Source organism: Anthonomus grandis, unplaced genomic scaffold (genome assembly GCF_022605725.1).
Source record: "Anthonomus grandis grandis unplaced genomic scaffold, icAntGran1.3 ctg00000308.1, whole genome shotgun sequence".
Classification (NCBI taxonomy): domain Eukaryota; kingdom Metazoa; phylum Arthropoda; class Insecta; order Coleoptera; family Curculionidae; genus Anthonomus; species Anthonomus grandis.
The window spans coordinates 55,567-78,650 of record NW_026088455.1 but is presented as its reverse complement, the minus strand read 5'-3'; the positions used below and the strand labels follow the sequence as shown (position 1 = coordinate 78,650).

The 23,084-nt window shown below is 32.6% G+C and overlaps 1 protein-coding gene across 1 annotated transcript in view; it reads right to left on the bottom strand.

The window, feature by feature from the left end:
• Nucleotides 1–23,084, bottom strand: part of LOC126749558 (uncharacterized) — a 52,046-nt gene that overhangs the window by 24,145 nt on the left and 4,817 nt on the right. The window lies entirely within an intron of this gene.

The window sequence follows — 23,084 nt, the reverse complement described above, 5'->3', positions numbered from 1 at the left end:
TACAATTTTGTGTGTGGAGTAATCACTAATATGATGTTTAATATGTACTAAACTATATGATATATAAATACTTCTCTGTAAGGAAACTATCTTTGGTATCTAAATAATATAGAATATAGAACAACAACAATAAGATAAAAAAAAGTCTCTCCAGTTTTGGACTGGCTTTTTCTGCTTCTTTTCACCACCATCTTCCACCTTATCATCAACTCAACACTTGAAACATCTAGCTGCCAGAATCTGCATTCCTCCCCTTCGATAGTGCCACAACTGGATGCTATCTACTGCTTCGATTATCCTCTTAGATGTTTTAAAGCCTGGCATCTCGCTGACCTGAGCATTTAGACTAAGTGGCCTGCTGCCAGTCATGAGCAAAACCATTAAGATACCCTTGCATGGACGTTAATTGTTAGACCATACAGATATCTATCTGTTATTCATATTTGACTAGGGACACATAACTGTAGTTGAATTTCCTTACTCTTTTAAGGTTACACACCTCTTGGGTGAAAACTGATAATATGCTTATATGCAAGGTGTAATATAACATTTACAGCGTTTAGTTAAGCGGAAATTTGCCAATCTTTCACATTTTGGGCCTTATTCTAACTAATAAGTTCAATATTTTCTCCTTTTTGGTCTTGTTATTTATTTACATAATACATGTAGAGGTTAGGTTGTCATTGAAGCTCCTCATATTACATTAAGGCCTACCTTTAACGCTTGCGTTTTCTTCACAATTCAAATAATAACAATGATCCACAGTCCAGAGTTAGATTTTGTGTTAAAATAAATCAATAGTAATTAAACTTTCACTCCCGCACCCAAAATGCCATGTATGAGTCCTTCCGTCGCATGAAAACACGGTAAATTCTAAAACTTTACAACTTTGTCGAATGATCACAGGTAAAGGAAGGCGACTTGGTAAAAGATATGCACATAATCGGATTCTCCAGAGTCTCTAGAATTATTCCATACCGATTTCGGGAAATTCTGAGCTAATTTAAGTATTTTATCAACGAAAATAAGAAGCAAGACCGAGACGATTCACTCACGTTGACGTCATGTCACTGATGTCATCAAAACTGCGGTAAAAGTCTGCATTAAAATCGCCCGTAAACGTCAAAATCGACCATTTTCAGACGATGTTTTAGGGTATAAAAAAAGGTTTTTACCTTATGATATGTACATGGAAAAATAGTATAAAGCCTTAGGCACAGTTTAACATCAATTCTGGACCGATTCCAGGTGGTTTTAGTAGTCAAATTTCGATTATAAAAAGGGTCTTATTTTCGAACGGAAACGGTCGAAAAGCGCAGGTTTCATTGCCTGGGTGACGTGCTTGTTGGGTGCTAGACCACTTATGGATTGTACCATGATCATCCGGCACTGGGGGGGTACAGCATTCCACTGGTCCATTTTTGGCACTTTTCATAAAAAATTAAATTTTCTTGGAAAATTGTGATATTTCAAACAAAACGGTATATAGTATATTATAGCCAGATAAATTCCGCGTGTCTGAAGGCAAAAATGGTCTTCCTACGTTACATAGGTATGCCAGTATTAAGCGTCAAAGTTAAAAAAAGGTGTAGAGCAAAAACTACTCTACGTAGATGACTGTAGAGTATATCAAAAAAAAGCTCTTAAAAAGTATTATAAACGTTGAAAGTTTCAAATCTGCAAGTGTCACCCTTAAAAAGTTATTAAATAAAATGTAATTTTTTTTTGTCAATTTTTTTGACCTTCATGGGAACATTTTTTTATTGCTCGCCCTGTATGGTTCGCAAAAATTTCGGTTATATGGCATTTGAAAGATAAAAGATGAAGCTATTTTTTGAAAATTTTCTTTTTCCCGAAATAAGTTTCGTTTGGTGGCAAATTCAAAAAAACTGAAAATGCCAGAACTCGTTAAAAAAATTTTTTTGAAAAAAAAGCTCTAAATATGTTATTTCTCTCATAAAACTAAGTCTTTTCGCCGAAAAACTTTTTTTATAAAAATTATCTTTTAGCCTCTGGACCATTTTGAATTTTTTTTTTACTCAATTTTGATCGCTTATAGTAAATCACCCTGTATACGGATCTGGCCCAAAAAGTATACAGACCTGTAACCCCCAAGAACCCCTATATCCTGAAAATTTCAGCTCGATTGAACGCTTTAAACTTGAGATCTCGTGAGAAACTCGAATTTTACCCATTTTTTTGCGAATTTTTGACTTCAACTCGGCACCGCTCTCTTTGTGGGTACCGAAAAAAAAAATTGTTTACGGATCCATCATTCCCAATGTATTGAGAGGCCACATGCCAAATTTCATCGTTTCACTAGCCATACAGCCAAAGTTATGAATTTTTATATCCCAAAAAACACGATCGCGCGAGGTCTAGGTGACGCTCATAATATAGTCGCTGACGCTCCTATATAACAAGTATAGTCGCTTCGCTCCTATACTTTTGGTCCGTGGGGACCAGTTTAGAACCTTAAGGTCTTGTCTGTGAAGAGTCATAAAGGAATTCTTAAAAAAAACCCAAATTATCCGGTGTACTTAAGTCTGGTCAGTCGGGGGTCCAACGTTTATATGCCAAGGAAAGAAAGGACCAGTTGTTGGGGTATCATGCTTCAAAGAACCATAATGTGTTATATAGTCGCGTTGTATGTCAATATAATGTGTTATATGTCAAATATCAGTCAACGTATATTAATTGCATCTTAAATAAACTCCAAATACCAAATTTTAACCCAATCAAAGCAATAGCAAAAGAGTTACGGTGTCACGTGACTTGGCCCTTAAATGTCAAATATTGGTCAAAATTTATTTATTTCATCCTAAATAAGCTCGAAATACCAAATTTTATACCAATCGGATCAATAGCAAAAAAGTCGACACCGTTTGTCGATTTAAGAAAAATCCATTTAAATATTTATTGTTATGTACATAAAAAAGTTTCATTGGAATGCTTTGGGAGTATTAACAGTCATAGCCGTTTATACTTTTGTACATCTTACAGTTCAATAATTTTTTACCAAAAAGCTTGTAGAGATTTGCAACTATCTAAACTCGGTTTAGATATTTATTATCTATTATAGAAAAAAGTTTTATCCAAATCCTTTGGGAATTTTGGGAGTTAGAGCCTTTTCATTTGTTTAAAATTTGACTTTTTAATTAATTTCACAATGAAACCTTAGTTGGTAGATGTTTAAGACCACCATAAGTCGATTTAGGTATTCATAGTTAATATCTAGACAAAAAATTATTACCTTGGGGATTTTAGGAGATACGGACCTTACATCGATTAAATAACAGCGGGCGTGGACTATAAAAATGGGTAACTGACAACCAACATATGCTACGTTCTCGATTTTGGCTTCATACACATACACATGCATATCTATATGTATTTTATCAGTTTTTGTTTTTATAAATATGTAGATTCAGCTTATAGTGTGGAAATATGTATGAAAAACAAAATGACTTTGCTAAATAAGACTGATAAAAGTGTCATAACTTCATTCAAGTTTATATATATTTTGCCTGGATGGCCTTTGTGTACCTAGAATGATTACATCCTATGATTTGTTTTCATCCTGGTCAACAATTCAAGGGCTGTGGGACCCATTAGTTGTAAACCAGGAGGAATTGCATGTTTTAACTGCTGATTAGTATACCACACAACCAGGAATAAATAAGCTAATTGAAGTATGTTAGGATTCCGCAGAGATCATGAAATGTGTTTGATGGAGTAGGTGCAATCATATGAGGAAGGAAATAAAAATTAGAAGTAAACAGGAATATAACAACTGAACTGTGACACAAACTGTAGACAATCAACTTTTTTGTTGTGGAACGGTGCAACATTTCAATGAAGTTTCACTTAATACTGGATTTTTTCACCAGAAGTTGGATGCATTTATAATTTATATACTTAATGTTATTTGAATGAAATATACATATGTAATTATATATACTTTATTTGTTTCAAATCTTGAATAGGCAAAAAGGCACGAGAATCTTTCAATTGGAGCTAAAAACCCTATTGTTGGGTAGAAAATAAAACTTATTTCATGTTTATATTCCATAACCTGTTTATTGTTTTATCAACTTTTGTCATACAGTTATTTACTTTTAATAATTAAAGAGAAAAATGATCTATAATAAAGGTTGAGTTTTAATCAAGATTCCATTCCTTAAGGCATAAACCAAATTTGCTCTATATTACTTTGCAGTCATTAGCATACAGTTATTATCCATATCTTTAATTTTCATAAAAATGTCTATAATAAATAGTTTACATTTTAAAATATACAATTAAAATTTACACTTGTTAGGCAAACAATTATTACTCTCATATAAAGCAGATACTATTGAGACAGTTTTCTAAGAGCTACTGTTTATAAGTGGCGAGCAGTTTAAATTTGTACATACACTAATCCAAAATATTTCATAAACAGTATTTATACCTGAATATTCTTACATACTTAACTTAAGAACTGCTTTATTCTTTTGCTTAATTATAATACATCTTATTAAATCAATGTTTTTAATTTATTTAGAAAGTCTTTTAAGATATGTACTTAGGTCATTAATAAGTTACAATGTCTTGCAGAACAGCAAACATATCTGGTTGTCAAATTGGTATGCTAGCTGAAAGGGAGGACAACAAAAATCCAAGGACTAACCCTTGAAGCACACTTACAATGATCTTTTAGTTTCTCATAATGCTCTCGGTCAAATAAATATGTTAAATCATTTATAATATTTTTGTTACATTAGCTATTTTACAATTTATACTTACCCTTAGAATACTTACCCAATTCTCTTAAATATTCCAAGTTTATGTGTTTCGATGAGTTCACTCATCATTATCAGACTCTAACCCCACATAGCTGTAATGTTTACATGAAAACCCAGTAAGTTTATAGGTTTTTCTGCCCTTCTAACCCAACCCAACCCGCTATATTATTTCAATCTTTAAGGTAGGAAAAATAAATGGTAAACACAGTTAAATAATTAAGTAAAATCATCTTTATTTCATGAACTTATGTAAGTACATATCACTTTATGTGATAGAAAAGAGACATTTTACAAAAGCAGCTGTTCTTACACCTAATTTAAACATAAACATAATTTGTTAATGCCATATACACAAAGGTGCTCACATATGTCGCAGAGAAAATCTTTACACTTCTTAATATTATTATTAATCAAAGGATTTAAAGCCTAAAAGTTTTATATTATAATTACATATATGAGAAATCATCATTTAGAAATTCTTGTATTGAGAAAAAACATTTTTTCAATAGATATTGTTTTATAGTAAATTTATATTGCAGTAAAAAACTTGGTAGGTAACAGTTTAATGGTAGCAGGGAGAGCATTATAGAGTTTGGGAGCAAAGAAGGAAACCCAACACTTAACCTTGTGTATCCTATAAAAATTTGTATATATATGTTCTCTATTTCTCGTAAAATGAAAATTGTACAATTTTGTGTGTGGAGTAATCACTAATATGATGTTTAATATGTACTAAACTATATGATATATAAATACTTCTCTGTAAGGAAACTATCTTTGGTATCTAAATAATATAGAATATAGAACAACAACAATAAGATAAAAAAAAGTCTCTCCAGTTTTGGACTGGCTTTTTCTGCTTCTTTTCACCACCATCTTCCACCTTATCATCAACTCAACACTTGAAACATCTAGCTGCCAGAATCTGCATTCCTCCCCTTCGATAGTGCCACAACTGGATGCTATCTACTGCTTCGATTATCCTCTTAGATGTTTTAAAGCCTGGCATCTCGCTGACCTGAGCATTCAGACTAAGTGGCCTGCTGCCAGTCATGAGCAAAACCATTAAGATACCCTTGCATGGGCGTTAATTGTTAGTCCATACAGATATCTATTTGTTATTCATATTTGACTAGGGACACATAACTGTAGTTGAATTTCCTTACTCTTTTAAGGTTACACACCTCTTGGGTGAAAACTGATTATATGCTTATATGCAAGGTGTAATATAACATTTACAGCGTTTAGTTAAGCGGAAATTTGCCAATCTTTCACATTTTGGACCTTATTCTAACTAATAAGTTCAATATTTTCTCCTTTTTGGTCTTGTTATTTATTTACATAATACATGTAGAGGTTAGGTTGTCATTGAAGCTCCTCATATTACATTAAGGCCTACCTTTAACGCTTGCGTTTTCTTCACAATTCAAATAATAACAATGATCCACAGTCCAGAGTTAGATTTTGTGTTAAAATAAATAAATAGTAATTAAACTTTCACTCCCGCACCCAAAATGCCATGTATGAGTCCTTCCGTCGCATGAAAACACGGTAAATTCTAAAACTTTACAACTTTGTCGAATGATCACAGCTAAAGGAAGGCGACTTGGTAAAAGATATGCACATAATCGGATTCTCCAGAGTCTCTAGAATTATTCCATACCGATTTCGGGAAATTCTGAGCTAATTTAAGTATTTTATCAACGAAAATAAAAAGCAAGACCGAGACGATTCGTTCACGTTGACGTCATGTCACTGATGTCATCAAAACTGCGGTAAAAGTCTGCATTAAAATCGCCCGTAAACGTCAAAATCGACCATTTTCAGACGATGTTTTAGGGTATAAAAAAAGGTTTTTACCTTATGATTTGTACATGGAAAAATAGTATAAAGCCTTAGGAACAGTTTAACATCAATTCTGGACCGATTCCAATCGGTTTTAGTAGTTAAATTTCGATTATAAAAAGGGTCTTATTTTAAGCGGACACGGGCGAACAGCGCAGGTTTCATTGCCTGGGTGACGTGCTTGTTGAGTGCTAGACCACCCAGATTATTGTACCTTGAGAGCCGGTACCGGGGGGGTACCAATATTCAGCTGACCGATTTTTTGGACTTTTTATGGAAAATTGCATTTTCTTGAAAAATGGTGATATTTGAAACAAAACAGTATTTAGTGGATTATAGCCAGATAAATTCCGCGTGTCTGAAGGTAAAAATGGTCTTCGTACGTTACATAGGTATGCCAGTATTAAGCGTCAAAGTTAAAAAAAGGTGTAGAGCAAAAACTACTCTACGTAGATGACTGTAGACTGCATCAGAAAAAAGCCCTTAAAAAGTATTATAAATGTTGAAAGTTTGAAATTTCCAAGTGCCACCCTTAAAAAGTTATTAAATAAAATGTGATTTTTTTTTGTCAATTTTTCGGACCTTCATGGAGAAAATTTATTATTGCTCGCCCTGTATGGTTCACAAAAATTTTGTTTATATGGCATTTGAAAGACAAAAGATGAAGCTTTTTTTTGGTATTTTTTTTTTTTTTTTAATAAGTTTCGTTTGGCGGCAAATTCAAAAAAACTGAAAATGCCAGAACTCGTTAAAAAAATTTTTTTGAAAAAAAAGCTCTAAATATGTTATTTCTCTCATAAAACTAAGTCTTTTCGCCGAAAAACTTTTTTTATAAAAATTATCTTTTAGCCTCTGGACCGTTTTGAATTTTTTTTTTACTCAATTTTGATCGCTTATAATACATCACCCTGTATACGGATCTCGCCCAAAAAGTATACAGATAAGAATCACCCAAGAACCCTTATATCCTGAAAATTTCAGCTCGATTGAAAGCTTTAAACTTGAGATCTCGTGAGCAACTCGATTTGTACCCATTTTTTTACGAATTTTTGACTTCAACTCGGTACCGCTCTCTTTGTGGGTACCGAAAAAAAAAACTGTTTACGGATCCATCATTCTCAATGTATTGGGAGGCCACATGCCAAATTTCATCGTTTCACTAGCCATACAGCCAAAGATATGAATTTTTATTTCCCAAAAAACACGCTTTTTCGGACCCGGGCTCGCGTGCATAATATAGTCGCTGACGCTCCTATATAACAAGTATAGTCGCTTCGCTCCTATACTTTTGGTCCGTGGGGACCAGTTTGGAACCTTTAAGTCTTGTTTGTGAAGAGCCATATAGAATTTCTTAAAAAAATAAAAAAATATCAGGTGTACTTAAGTCTGGTCAGTCAGGGGGCCAAAGTTTATATGCCAAGGAAAAAGAGGACCAGTTGTTGGGGTATCATGCTTCAAAGAACCATAATGTGTTATATAGTCGCGTTGTATGTCAATATAATGTGTTATATGTGAAATATCTCTCAACGTATATTTATTGCATCCTAAATAAATTCTAAATACAAAATTTCAACCAAATCGGATCAATAGCAAAAGAGTTACGATGTCACGTGACCTAGTCCTCAAATGTCAATTATCTGTCCAAATTTATTAATTGCATCCTAAATCAACCCCAAATACCAAATTTCCTCCCAATCGGATCAATAGCAAAAAAGTTGTTAATTACATAAAAAAGTTTCATTCGAATCATTTGAACATGCCAAGTCTCTGCTCTGTTCCCGGATGTAAATCTAATTACAAAAGTAGTTTAAAAGCAGGGGAGGCAAGTCGTTCTGTTTTTGGCTTCCCCAAAGATGAACAACTTAAAATTAAATGGCTAAAAGCCATACGTAGAGATAATTGGGCTCAATATTCTGTGGTTTGTGCTAAGCATTTTGACCGGAACTATATTATCCGTGAAGATGATTAACTTTTAGTTGATGGCACACTCACTAAGATTAGAGTTAAAGCAAGATTAGTTTGCTCAGCAGTGCCTCAAATTTTTCCAAATTTACCTGCATATTTAACACAAAAAGTGCCACTTCCTAGAGAAAGTCCAGACGAAAGAAATAGTGAACAACAAAAAAGTAATGAACTTGCCAATGAAGCCTTTGGGCAACTTGATTTCATAACAAATTTTGAAGAGCTTCTGAGTTACTATTCCTAAAAAATTCTAATATCTGACCTGTGGAATGTAAAAATTTTTGGGGATACAAAACTATATTTCTATACTTTCAACTTGAATGATGCTTGTATAAATATCATTAATCAAATATCAATAGATAGCGACCTACATGTTAAAATATTTTTAAAAAACAATGAGATGACCTAAATTGGATTTTACCTTTCAAATTGAAATTAAGTAGGTGGTCTCAACTCGAAAATCTCATAACTAGGTATAGGTCTTCTGATTATTGTGAGCTTAGTAAACCATAACCTTCATTTCTAGAGAAGTTTCATCACTTCATTGACTAAAATTCAGATTTCTTAAAACAGGCGTTAAATTTATTGACGAGTTCTGATTCACACAACTTAGAGGATGAAAAAGATAGTGACATTAGCAATCGAGTAATACTTTTAATAGATCAAATACCTTTACTTATTTTAAAGCAAAAACGTTATGGCCCATCAACTATAGTAATGTCTTTTATGTTATATATTATATCACCTTGCGCACATGAATTGCTTAGAGATTATTTTAATCTACCCACCAAGAAGTACCTACAGTATCTTTCTTCTAGCTTTGAAGTCACCAAATTCTGACTTAAAACCGACCAAAAACTAACAACACCATTAATTATTTAAACATTGTATCCACTTCTTTAGCACTGACTGAGAAAGTTGTTGATTTTTCAATTGATTAAATTTATATAAATAAAAGACTACACTATAGGGGAAAAAAGACTAATAATTCATTATTAACGGCGTCTATACATATTTGGAACAATAAATCAATCAAATAAATAAAATATTCTCATGTGTAAATAAAACAAAATCAAAATCGAACGTCCATCTCGACAGAGCCACGCTTTCAAAGCGTAAACGGATCCGAATCTCTCGCGTTGCGCGACGTTGCAACTGTTATTACGTAGCTTGAGTAAAGTCGGCTGTAGACATTATATTGACAGGGAGCACGGACTATTATTGTGGTTGCTGCCAACCGACATATACTGCGTTCTCGATTTGGTTTGCTGAAATGATTGGACTTAGTCTATATGTATTTTATCAGTTTTATATAAATATGTAACTTATATTGTGCAAATATGTATGAGAAAAAACAATTACTTTTCTAAATAAGACTGATAAAAATCTCATAACTTCATTCAAGTTTACATATATCTTGCCTGTGTGAACTTTTGTGTACCTAGAATGATTACACAGTATGATTTGTTTTCATCCTGGTCAACAATTCAAGGGCTGTGGGACCCATTAGTTGTAAACCAGGAGGAATTGCATGTTTTAACTGCTGATTAGTATACCACACAACCAGAAATAAATAAGCTAATTGAAGTATGTTAGGATTCCGCAGAGATCATGAAATGTGTTTGATGGGGCTCAAACCATGTACTTAAGGACATCCATCAAGAAATCATTGAGATTCTACCATATTGATGAAATTGGGAAACCAGGAAGAACTGCCTGTCTTTACTGCTGATTCGACTACACAACCAGAAATAAATAAGTTACATGAAGTATGTTAGGATTCCCCAGAGATCATGAAATGTGTTTGATGGAGTAGGTGCAATCATATGTGGAAGGAAATAAAAATTAGAAGTAAACAGGAATCTAATAACTGAACTGTGACACAAACTGTAGACAATAAACTTCTTTGTTGTGGAACGGAGCAATATTTCAATGAAGTTTCACTTAATACTGGATTTTTTCACCAGAAGTTGGATGCATTTATAATTTATATACTTAATGTTATTTGAATGAAATATACATATGTAATTATATATATTTTATTTGTTTCAAACCTTGAATAGGCAAAAAGGCACGAGAATCTTTCAATTGGAGCTAAAAACCCTATGGTTGGGTAGAAAATAAAACTTATTTCATGTTTATATTCCATAACCCGTTAATTGTTTCATCAACTTTTGTCATACAGTTATTTACTTTCAATAATTAAAGAGAAAAATGATCTATAATAAAGGTTGAGTTTTATTCAAGATTCCATTCCTGAAGGCATAAACCAAATTTGCTTTATATTACTTTGCAGTCATTAGCATACAGTTATTATCCATATCTTTAATTTTCATAAAAATGTCTATAATAAATAGTTTACATTTCAAAACATACAATTAAAATTTACACTTTTTAGGCAAACAATCTTTACTCTCATATAAAGCAGATATTGGGACAGTTTTCTAAGAGCTACTGTTTATATGTGGCGATCAGTTTAAATTTGTACACTTAATGCAAAATATTTCATAGGCAGTATTTATAATACATCTTTTATAATTAAGCAAAAGAATAAGGCAGTTCTTAAGTGTGTAAGAATATTCAGGTATAAATACTGTCTATGAAATATTTTGCATTAAGTGTACAAATTTAAACTGATCGCCACTTATAAACAGTAGCTCTTAGAAAACTGTCTCAATAATATCTGTTAAATCAATGTTTTTAATTTATTTAGAAAGTCTTTTAAGATATGTACTTAGGTCATTAATAAGTTACAATGTCTTGCAGAACAGCAAACATATCTGGTTGTCAAATTGGTATGCTAGCTGAAAAAGAGGACAACAAAAATCCGAGGACTAACCCTTGAAGCACACTTACAATGATCTTTTAGTTTCTCATAATGCTCTCGGTCAAATAAATATGTTAAATCATTTATAATATTTTTGTTACATTAGCTATTTTACAATTTATACTTACCCTTAGAATACTTACCCAATTCTCTTAAATATTTCAAGTTTATGTGTTTCGATGAGTTCACTCATCATTATCAGACTCTAACCCCACATAGCTGTAATGTTTACATGAAAACCCAGTAAGTTTATAGGTTTTTCTGCCCTTCTAACCCAACCCAACCCGCTATATTATTTCAATCTTTAAGGTAGGAAAAATAAATAATGAACACAGTTAAATAATTAAGTAAAATCATCTTTATTTCATGAACTTATGTTACACTTACATATCACTTTATGTGATAGAAAAGAGACATTTTACAAAAACAGCTGTTCTTACACCTAATTTAAACATAAACATAATTTGTTAATGCCATATACACAAAGGTGCTCACATATGTCGCAGAGAAAATCTTTACACTTCTTAATATTATTATTAATCAAAGGATTTAAAGCCTAAAAGTTTTAGATTATAATTACATATATGAGAAATCATCATTTAGAAATTCTTGTATTGAGAAAAAACATTTTTTCAATAGATATTGTTTTATAGTAAATTTATATTGCAATAAAATACTTGGTAGGTAACAGTTTAATGGTAGCAAGGAGAGCATTATAGAGTTTGGGACCATAGAAAGAAACCCAACACTTAACCTTGTGTATCCTATAAAAATTTGTATATATATGTTCTCTATTTCTCGTAAAATGAAAATTGTACAATTTTGTGTGTGGAGTAATCACTAATATGATGTTTAATATGTACTAAACTATATGATATATAAATACTTCTCTGTAAGGAAACTATCTTTGGTATCTAAATAATATAGAATATAGAACAACAACAATAAGATAAAAAAAAGTCTCTCCAGTTTTGGACTGGCTTTTTCTGCTTCTTTTCACCACCATCTTCCACCTTATCATCAACTCAACACTTAAAACATCTAGCTGCCAGAATCTGCATTCCTCCCCTTCGATAGTGCCACAACTGGATGCTATCTACTGCTTCGATTATCCTCTTAGATGTTTTAAAGCCTGGCATCTCGCTGACCTGAGCATTCAGACTAAGTGGCCTGCTGCCAGTCATGAGCAAAACCATTAAGATACCCTTGCATGGGCGTTAATTGTTAGACCATACAGATATCTATTTGTTATTCATATTTGACTAGGGACACATAACTGTAGTTGAATTTCCTTACTCTTTTAAGGTTACACACCTCTTGGGTGAAAACTGATTATATGCTTATATGCAAGGTGTAATATAACATTTACAGCGTTTAGTTAAGCGGAAATTTGCCAATCTTTCACATTTTGGACCTTATTCTAACTAATAAGTTCAATATTTTCTCCTTTTTGGTCTTGTTATTTATTTACATAATACATGTAGAGGTTAGGTTGTCATTGAAGCTCCTCATATTACATTAAGGCCTACCTTTAACGCTTGCGTTTTCTTCACAATTCAAATAATAACAATGATCCACAGTCCAGAGTTAGATTTTGTGTTAAAATAAATAAATAGTAATTAAACTTTCACTCCCGCACCCAAAATGCCATGTATGAGTCCTTCCGTCGCATGAAAACACGGTAAATTCTAAAACTTTACAACTTTGTCGAATGATCACAGCTAAAGGAAGGCGACTTGGTAAAAGATATGCACATAATCGGATTCTCCAGAGTCTCTAGAATTATTCCATACCGATTTCGGGAAATTCTGAGCTAATTTAAGTATTTTATCAACGAAAATAAAAAGCAAGACCGAGACGATTCGTTCACGTTGACGTCATGTCACTGATGTCATCAAAACTGCGGTAAAAGTCTGCATTAAAATCGCCCGTAAACGTCAAAATCGACCATTTTCAGACGATGTTTTAGGGTATAAAAAAAGGTTTTTACCTTATGATTTGTACATGGAAAAATAGTATAAAGCCTTAGGAACAGTTTAACATCAATTCTGGACCGATTCCAATCGGTTTTAGTAATTAAATTTCGATTATAAAAAGGGTCTTATTTTAAGCGGACACGGGCGAACAGCGCAGGTTTCATTGCCTGGGTGACGTGCTTGTTGAGTGCTAGACCACCCGGATTATTGTACCTTGAGAGCCGGTACCGGGGGGGTACCAATATTCAGCTGACCGATTTTTTGGACTTTTTATGGAAAATTGCATTTTCTTGAAAAATGGTGATATTTGAAACAAAACAGTATTTAGTGGATTATAGCCAGATAAATTCCGCGTGTCTGAAGGTAAAAATGGTCTTCGTACGTTACATAGGTATGCCAGTATTAAGCGTCAAAGTTAAAAAAAGGTGTAGAGCAAAAACTACTCTACGTAGATGACTGTAGACTGCATCAGAAAAAAGCCCTTAAAAAGTATTAAAAATGTTGAAAGTTTGAAATTTCCAAGTGCCACCCTTAAAAAGTTATTAAATAAAATGTGATTTTTTTTTGTCAATTTTTCGGACCTTCATGGAGAAAATTTATTATTGCTCGCCCTGTATGGTTCACAAAAATTTTGTTTATATGGCATTTGAAAGACAAAAGATGAAGCTTTTTTTTGGTATTTGTTTTTTTTTTTTAATAAGTTTCGTTTGGCGGCAAATTCAAAAAAACTGAAAATGCCAGAACTCGTTAAAAAAATTTTTTTGAAAAAAAAGCTCTAAATATGTTATTTCTCTCATAAAACTAAGTCTTTTCGCCGAAAAACTTTTTTTATAAAAATTATCTTTTAGCCTCTGGACCGTTTTGAATTTTTTTTTTACTCAATTTTGATCGCTTATAATAAATCACCCTGTATACGGATCTCGCCCAAAAAGTATACAGATAAGAATCACCCAAGAACCCTTATATCCTGAAAATTTCAGCTCGATTGAAAGCTTTAAACTTGAGATCTCGTGAGCAACTCGATTTGTACCCATTTTTTTACGAATTTTTGACTTCAACTCGGTACCGCTCTCTTTGTGGGTACCGAAAAAAAAAACTGTTTACGGATCCATCATTCTCAATGTATTGGGAGGCCACATGCCAAATTTCATCGTTTCACTAGCCATACAGCCAAAGATATGAATTTTTATTTCCCAAAAAACACGCTTTTTCGGACCCGGGCTCGCGTGCATAATATAGTCGCTGACGCTCCTATATAACAAGTATAGTCGCTTCGCTCCTATACTTTTGGTCCGTGGGGACCAGTTTGGAACCTTTAAGTCTTGTTTGTGAAGAGCCATATAGAATTTCTTAAAAAAATAAAAAAATATCAGGTGTACTTAAGTCTGGTCAGTCAGGGGGCCAAAGTTTATATGCCAAGGAAAAAGAGGACCAGTTGTTGGGGTATCATGCTTCAAAGAACCATAATGTGTTATATAGTCGCGTTGTATGTCAATATAATGTGTTATATGTGAAATATCTCTCAACGTATATTTATTGCATCCTAAATAAATTCTAAATACAAAATTTCAACCAAATCGGATCAATAGCAAAAGAGTTACGATGTCACGTGACCTAGTCCTCAAATGTCAATTATCTGTCCAAATTTATTAATTGCATCCTAAATCAACCCCAAATACCAAATTTCCTCCCAATCGGATCAATAGCAAAAAAGTTGTTAATTACATAAAAAAGTTTCATTCGAATCATTTGAACATGCCAAGTCTCTGCTCTGTTCCCGGATGTAAATCTAATTACAAAAGTAGTTTAAAAGCAGGGGAGGCAAGTCGTTCTGTTTTTGGCTTCCCCAAAGATGAACAACTTAAAATTAAATGGCTAAAAGCCATACGTAGAGATAATTGGGCTCAATATTCTGTGGTTTGTGCTAAGCATTTTGACCGGAACTATATTATCCGTGAAGATGATTAACTTTTAGTTGATGGCACACTCACTAAGATTAGAGTTAAAGCAAGATTAGTTTGCTCAGCAGTGCCTCAAATTTTTCCAAATTTACCTGCATATTTAACACAAAAAGTGCCACTTCCTAGAGAAAGTCCAGACGAAAGAAATAGTGAACAACAAAAAAGTAATGAACTTGCCAATGAAGCCTTTGGGCAACTTGATTTCATAACAAATTTTGAAGAGCTTCTGAGTTACTATTCCTAAAAAATTCTAATATCTGACCTGTGGAATGTAAAAATTTTTGGGGATACAAAACTATATTTCTATACTTTCAACTTGAATGATGCTTGTATAAATATCATTAATCAAATATCAATAGATAGCGACCTACATGTTAAAATATTTTTAAAAAACAATGAGATGACCTAAATTGGATTTTACCTTTCAAATTGAAATTAAGTAGGTGGTCTCAACTCGAAAATCTCATAACTAGGTATAGGTCTTCTGATTATTGTGAGCTTAGTAAACCATAACCTTCATTTCTAGAGAAGTTTCATCACTTCATTGACTAAAATTCAGATTTCTTAAAACAGGCGTTAAATTTATTGACGAGTTCTGATTCACACAACTTAGAGGATGAAAAAGATAGTGACATTAGCAATCGAGTAATACTTTTAATAGATCAAATACCTTTACTTATTTTAAAGCAAAAACGTTATGGCCCATCAACTATAGTAATGTCTTTTATGTTATATATTATATCACCTTGCGCACATGAATTGCTTAGAGATTATTTTAATCTACCCACCAAGAAGTACCTACAGTATCTTTCTTCTAGCTTTGAAGTCACCAAATTCTGACTTAAAACCGACCAAAAACTAACAACACCATTAATTATTTAAACATTGTATCCACTTCTTTAGCACTGACTGAGAAAGTTGTTGATTTTTCAATTGATTAAATTTATATAAATAAAAGACTACACTATAGGGGAAAAAAGACTAATAATTCATTATTAACGGCGTCTATACATATTTGGAACAATAAATCAATCAAATAAATAAAATATTCTCATGTGTAAATAAAACAAAATCAAAATCGAACGTCCATCTCGACAGAGCCACGCTTTCAAAGCGTAAACGGATCCGAATCTCTCGCGTTGCGCGACGTTGCAACTGTTATTACGTAGCTTGAGTAAAGTCGGCTGTAGACATTATATTGACAGGGAGCACGGACTATTATTGTGGTTGCTGCCAACCGACATATACTGCGTTCTCGATTTGGTTTGCTGAAATGATTGGACTTAGTCTATATGTATTTTATCAGTTTTATATAAATATGTAACTTATATTGTGCAAATATGTATGAGAAAAAACAATTACTTTTCTAAATAAGACTGATAAAAATCTCATAACTTCATTCAAGTTTACATATATCTTGCCTGTGTGAACTTTTGTGTACCTAGAATGATTACACAGTATGATTTGTTTTCATCCTGGTCAACAATTCAAGGGCTGTGGGACCCATTAGTTGTAAACCAGGAGGAATTGCATGTTTTAACTGCTGATTAGTATACCACACAACCAGAAATAAATAAGCTAATTGAAGTATGTTAGGATTCCGCAGAGATCATGAAATGTGTTTGATGGGGCTCAAACCATGTACTTAAGGACATCCATCAAGAAATCATTGAGATTCTACCATATTGATGAAATTGGGAAACCAGGAAGAACTGCCTGTCTTTACTGCTGATTCGACTACACAACCAGAAATAAATAAGTTACATGAAGTATGTTAGGATTCCCCAGAGATCATGAAATGTGTTTGATGGAGTAGGTGCAATCATATGTGGAAGGAAATAAAAATTAGAAGTAAACAGGAATCTAATAACTGAACTGTGACACAAACTGTAGACAATAAACTTCTTTGTTGTGGAACGGAGCAATATTTCAATGAAGTTTCACTTAATACTGGATTTTTTCACCAGAAGTTGGATGCATTTATAATTTATATACTTAATGTTATTTGAATGAAATATACATATGTAATTATATATATTTTATTTGTTTCAAACCTTGAATAGGCAAAAAGGCACGAGAATCTTTCAATTGGAGCTAAAAACCCTATGGTTGGGTAGAAAATAAAACTTATTTCATGTTTATATTCCATAACCCGTTAATTGTTTCATCAACTTTTGTCATACAGTTATTTACTTTCAATAATTAAAGAGAAAAATGATCTATAATAAAGGTTGAGTTTTATTCAAGATTCCATTCCTGAAGGCATAAACCAAATTTGCTTTATATTACTTTGCAGTCATTAGCATACAGTTATTATCCATATCTTTAATTTTCATAAAAATGTCTATAATAAATAGTTTACATTTCAAAACATACAATTAAAATTTACACTTTTTAGGCAAACAATCTTTACTCTCATATAAAGCAGATATTGGGACAGTTTTCTAAGAGCTACTGTTTATATGTGGCGATCAGTTTAAATTTGTACACTTAATGCAAAATATTTCATAGGCAGTATTTATAATACATCTTTTATAATTAAGCAAAAGAATAAGGCAGTTCTTAAGTGTGTAAGAATATTCAGGTATAAATACTGTCTATGAAATATTTTGCATTAAGTGTACAAATTTAAACTGATCGCCACTTATAAACAGTAGCTCTTAGAAAACTGTCTCAATAATATCTGTTAAATCAATGTTTTTAATTTATTTAGAAAGTCTTTTAAGATATGTACTTAGGTCATTAATAAGTTACAATGTCTTGCAGAACAGCAAACATATCTGGTTGTCAAATTGGTATGCTAGCTGAAAAAGAGGACAACAAAAATCCGAGGACTAACCCTTGAAGCACACTTACAATGATCTTTTAGTTTCTCATAATGCTCTCGGTCAAATAAATATGTTAAATCATTTATAATATTTTTGTTACATTAGCTATTTTACAATTTATACTTACCCTTAGAATACTTACCCAATTCTCTTAAATATTTCAAGTTTATGTGTTTCGATGAGTTCACTCATCATTATCAGACTCTAACCCCACATAGCTGTAATGTTTACATGAAAACCCAGTAAGTTTATAGGTTTTTCTGCCCTTCTAACCCAACCCAACCCGCTATATTATTTCAATCTTTAAGGTAGGAAAAATAAATAATGAACACAGTTAAATAATTAAGTAAAATCATCTTTATTTCATGAACTTATGTTACACTTACATATCACTTTATGTGATAGAAAAGAGACATTTTACAAAAACAGCTGTTCTTACACCTAATTTAAACATAAACATAATTTGTTAATGCCATATACACAAAGGTGCTCACATATGTCGCAGAGAAAATCTTTACACTTCTTAATATTATTATTAATCAAAGGATTTAAAGCCTAAAAGTTTTAGATTATAATTACATATATGAGAAATCATCATTTAGAAATTCTTGTATTGAGAAAAAACATTTTTTCAATAGATATTGTTTTATAGTAAATTTATATTGCAATAAAATACTTGGTAGGTAACAGTTTAATGGTAGCAAGGAGAGCATTATAGAGTTTGGGACCATAGAAAGAAACCCAACACTTAACCTTGTGTATCCTATAAAAATTTGTATATATATGTTCTCTATTTCTCGTAAAATGAAAATTGTACAATTTTGTGTGTGGAGTAATCACTAATATGATGTTTAATATGTACTAAACTATATGATATATAAATACTTCTCTGTAAGGAAACTATCTTTGGTATCTAAATAATATAGAATATAGAACAACAACAATAAGATAAAAAAAAGTCTCTCCAGTTTTGGACTGGCTTTTTCTGCTTCTTTTCACCACCATCTTCCACCTTATCATCAACTCAACACTTAAAACATCTAGCTGCCAGAATCTGCATTCCTCCCCTTCGATAGTGCCACAACTGGATGCTATCTACTGCTTCGATTATCCTCTTAGATGTTTTAAAGCCTGGCATCTCGCTGACCTGAGCATTCAGACTAAGTGGCCTGCTGCCAGTCATGAGCAAAACCATTAAGATACCCTTGCATGGGCGTTAATTGTTAGACCATACAGATATCTATTTGTTATTCATATTTGACTAGGGACACATAACTGTAGTTGAATTTCCTTACTCTTTTAAGGTTACACACCTCTTGGGTGAAAACTGATTATATGCTTATATGCAAGGTGTAATATAACATTTACAGCGTTTAGTTAAGCGGAAATTTGCCAATCTTTCACATTTTGGACCTTATTCTAACTAATAAGTTCAATATTTTCTCCTTTTTGGTCTTGTTATTTATTTACATAATACATGTAGAGGTTAGGTTGTCATTGAAGCTCCTCATATTACATTAAGGCCTACCTTTAACGCTTGCGTTTTCTTCACAATTCAAATAATAACAATGATCCACAGTCCAGAGTTAGATTTTGTGTTAAAATAAATAAATAGTAATTAAACTTTCACTCCCGCACCCAAAATGCCATGTATGAGTCCTTCCGTCGCATGAAAACACGGTAAATTCTAAAACTTTACAACTTTGTCGAATGATCACAGCTAAAGGAAGGCGACTTGGTAAAAGATATGCACATAATCGGATTCTCCAGAGTCTCTAGAATTATTCCATACCGATTTCGGGAAATTCTGAGCTAATTTAAGTATTTTATCAACGAAAATAAAAAGCAAGACCGAGACGATTCGTTCACGTTGACGTCATGTCACTGATGTCATCAAAACTGCGGTAAAAGTCTGCATTAAAATCGCCCGTAAACGTCAAAATCGACCATTTTCAGACGATGTTTTAGGGTATAAAAAAAGGTTTTTACCTTATGATTTGTACATGGAAAAATAGTATAAAGCCTTAGGAACAGTTTAACATCAATTCTGGACCGATTCCAATCGGTTTTAGTAATTAAATTTCGATTATAAAAAGGGTCTTATTTTAAGCGGACACGGGCGAACAGCGCAGGTTTCATTGCCTGGGTGACGTGCTTGTTGAGTGCTAGACCACCCGGATTATTGTACCTTGAGAGCCGGTACCGGGGGGGGTACCAATATTCAGCTGACCGATTTTTTGGACTTTTTATGGAAAATTGCATTTTCTTGAAAAATGGTGATATTTGAAACAAAACAGTATTTAGTGGATTATAGCCAGATAAATTCCGCGTGTCTGAAGGTAAAAATGGTCTTCGTACGTTACATAGGTATGCCAGTATTAAGCGTAAAAGTTAAAAAAAGGTGTAGAGCAAAAACTACTCTACGTAGATGACTGTAGACTGCATCAGAAAAAAGCCCTTAAAAAGTATTAAAAATGTTGAAAGTTTGAAATTTCCAAGTGCCACCCTTAAAAAGTTATTAAATAAAATGTGATTTTTTTTTGTCAATTTTTCGGACCTTCATGGAGAAAATTTATTATTGCTCGCCCTGTATGGTTCACAAAAATTTTGTTTATATGGCATTTGAAAGACAAAAGATGAAGCTTTTTTTTGGTATTTGTTTTTTTTTTTTAATAAGTTTCGTTTGGCGGCAAATTCAAAAAAACTGAAAATGCCAGAACTCGTTAAAAAAATTTTTTTGAAAAAAAAGCTCTAAATATGTTATTTCTCTCATAAAACTAAGTCTTTTCGCCGAAAAACTTTTTTTATAAAAATTATCTTTTAGCCTCTGGACCGTTTTGAATTTTTTTTTTACTCAATTTTGATCGCTTATAATAAATCACCCTGTATACGGATCTCGCCCAAAAAGTATACAGATAAGAATCACCCAAGAACCCTTATATCCTGAAAATTTCAGCTCGATTGAAAGCTTTAAACTTGAGATCTCGTGAGCAACTCGATTTGTACCCATTTTTTTACGAATTTTTGACTTCAACTCGGTACCGCTCTCTTTGTGGGTACCGAAAAAAAAAACTGTTTACGGATCCATCATTCTCAATGTATTGGGAGGCCACATGCCAAATTTCATCGTTTCACTAGCCATACAGCCAAAGATATGAATTTTTATTTCCCAAAAAACACGCTTTTTCGGACCCGGGCTCGCGTGCATAATATAGTCGCTGACGCTCCTATATAACAAGTACGAGCTTCGCTCGTACTTTGATCAGTTGGGACCAGTAGAAAAGCTTTTGGTCAGAGGATACTAATTCAAAAAAGAATTAAATTTATTAGAGATTGTTTAACAGGTGCTGCCCCGGCAACGCTGTGAGCTTAACGACCATTTGTTTTTACGGTTTTTGGGGTATCATGCTTCTAAGAATCATGATGTGATAAGAGCTCCGCTCTACTCTTTTCATTCAGCCGTCTTCCTTCAAAGATTGCCGATCCAAGAGACAAGCAACTCGTTAAACAGCTGCTCTGAAGATTTTGAATGAGCCATCTGTGTAGATCCTCGAGCAATGAGTTGTGTATTCTCACTATTCACCTTTTCTCTAAATTCTTCCCTTGAAAACCAACCGATGTATTTCATTATAATCTCCTCTTATTCTAGGTCCAATACACCATAATTTGCACTATTTTATTGTTATCATTAGCTTTATCATTAGTTTTCCTGCATTCTATTGAGAGCTTTGGTGTTTCTTATTTTTTCGATTCAGGATATGTGTAGGTAGTGTTCTCTTATACATTTCGATAGCTTTAATGCATTTTTCAAGCAAAAAATTGAGAGTCAAATGCAGTCATACAGGAGGATGAAGGTTGGTGAAAACTTCTAGGTCTAGGTCACACCTGATAAAGATATTTTTTATTGCGATGAGAGTAAGTACGCTGAAATAAATAATAAGACTCTAGCACACACTTATGCATAATATATCAACCCTTTGTAAAAATTCAATAATTTTACCTAAATAAAACAAATTTTTGGCAAATCATGTTTCATAAAAGCCTGCATTGAAATATTTCAAACTGGTTTTGCCATATATCTTTTCTAATATCCTTTACTTTATATTGGCCTTTATATTAAGGTCAATACAATGAAATATGCAAATGATAATCAGAAACGGAATAAGGAATACAATAAACCATTAACGGATTGAATCGGAGCTACAGAAGCCGAGATATTAATGAAACATTGGAAAAAACAAAAGAAAACATGTTTTTTCCCACTATATCACTTTTTTTTTCTTAAAATGGCTATTGACTAATTTTAATGTAAGCCCTAAACAGATAATTTCTAGTAAAAAAAACCAAAGAAAAACATTTTGTTCGAAAATCGACAGGGAAGGATTAAAAAAGGTTATAACCGATTTGACTCTAAAATGAACAGAAAACCTATTTATTTGCATTTTTCAATTCTCGAAGAAAGTCCGTGTTCAAGATGAAATTTTTTTCAAAATATGCTCCCAATTCAATTTTTTTATTGGTTCAAGATCATTTAAAAAATAGTAAAAAAGCTTATTGACAAATTTTTTTCCAATTTATGGGAGTGCCACAATAGAAAAGGAAAAGATTAGACCGTATAATAATCTGTGTATTGGGGTTGGATAAAAGAATTTTCACGTCGACTGTTCTATTTTCCATTTTCATTTTGAAAGTCAATTAGGTAAATGGAAAGATGAATAGAAGCTAAAATTAAGCTAGTAAAATAAACCATTGAAATAAAATAACCGTCACTTGCTTTAACAACCCCTGCAATGAAATTTATCTACTAAACTTACCCTATGTCGCCCAAACCCTAAATTGAAAAAAACAATTAGAACTAGGTATATGAATTTTCCGGCAAAATATTAAATTATATAATT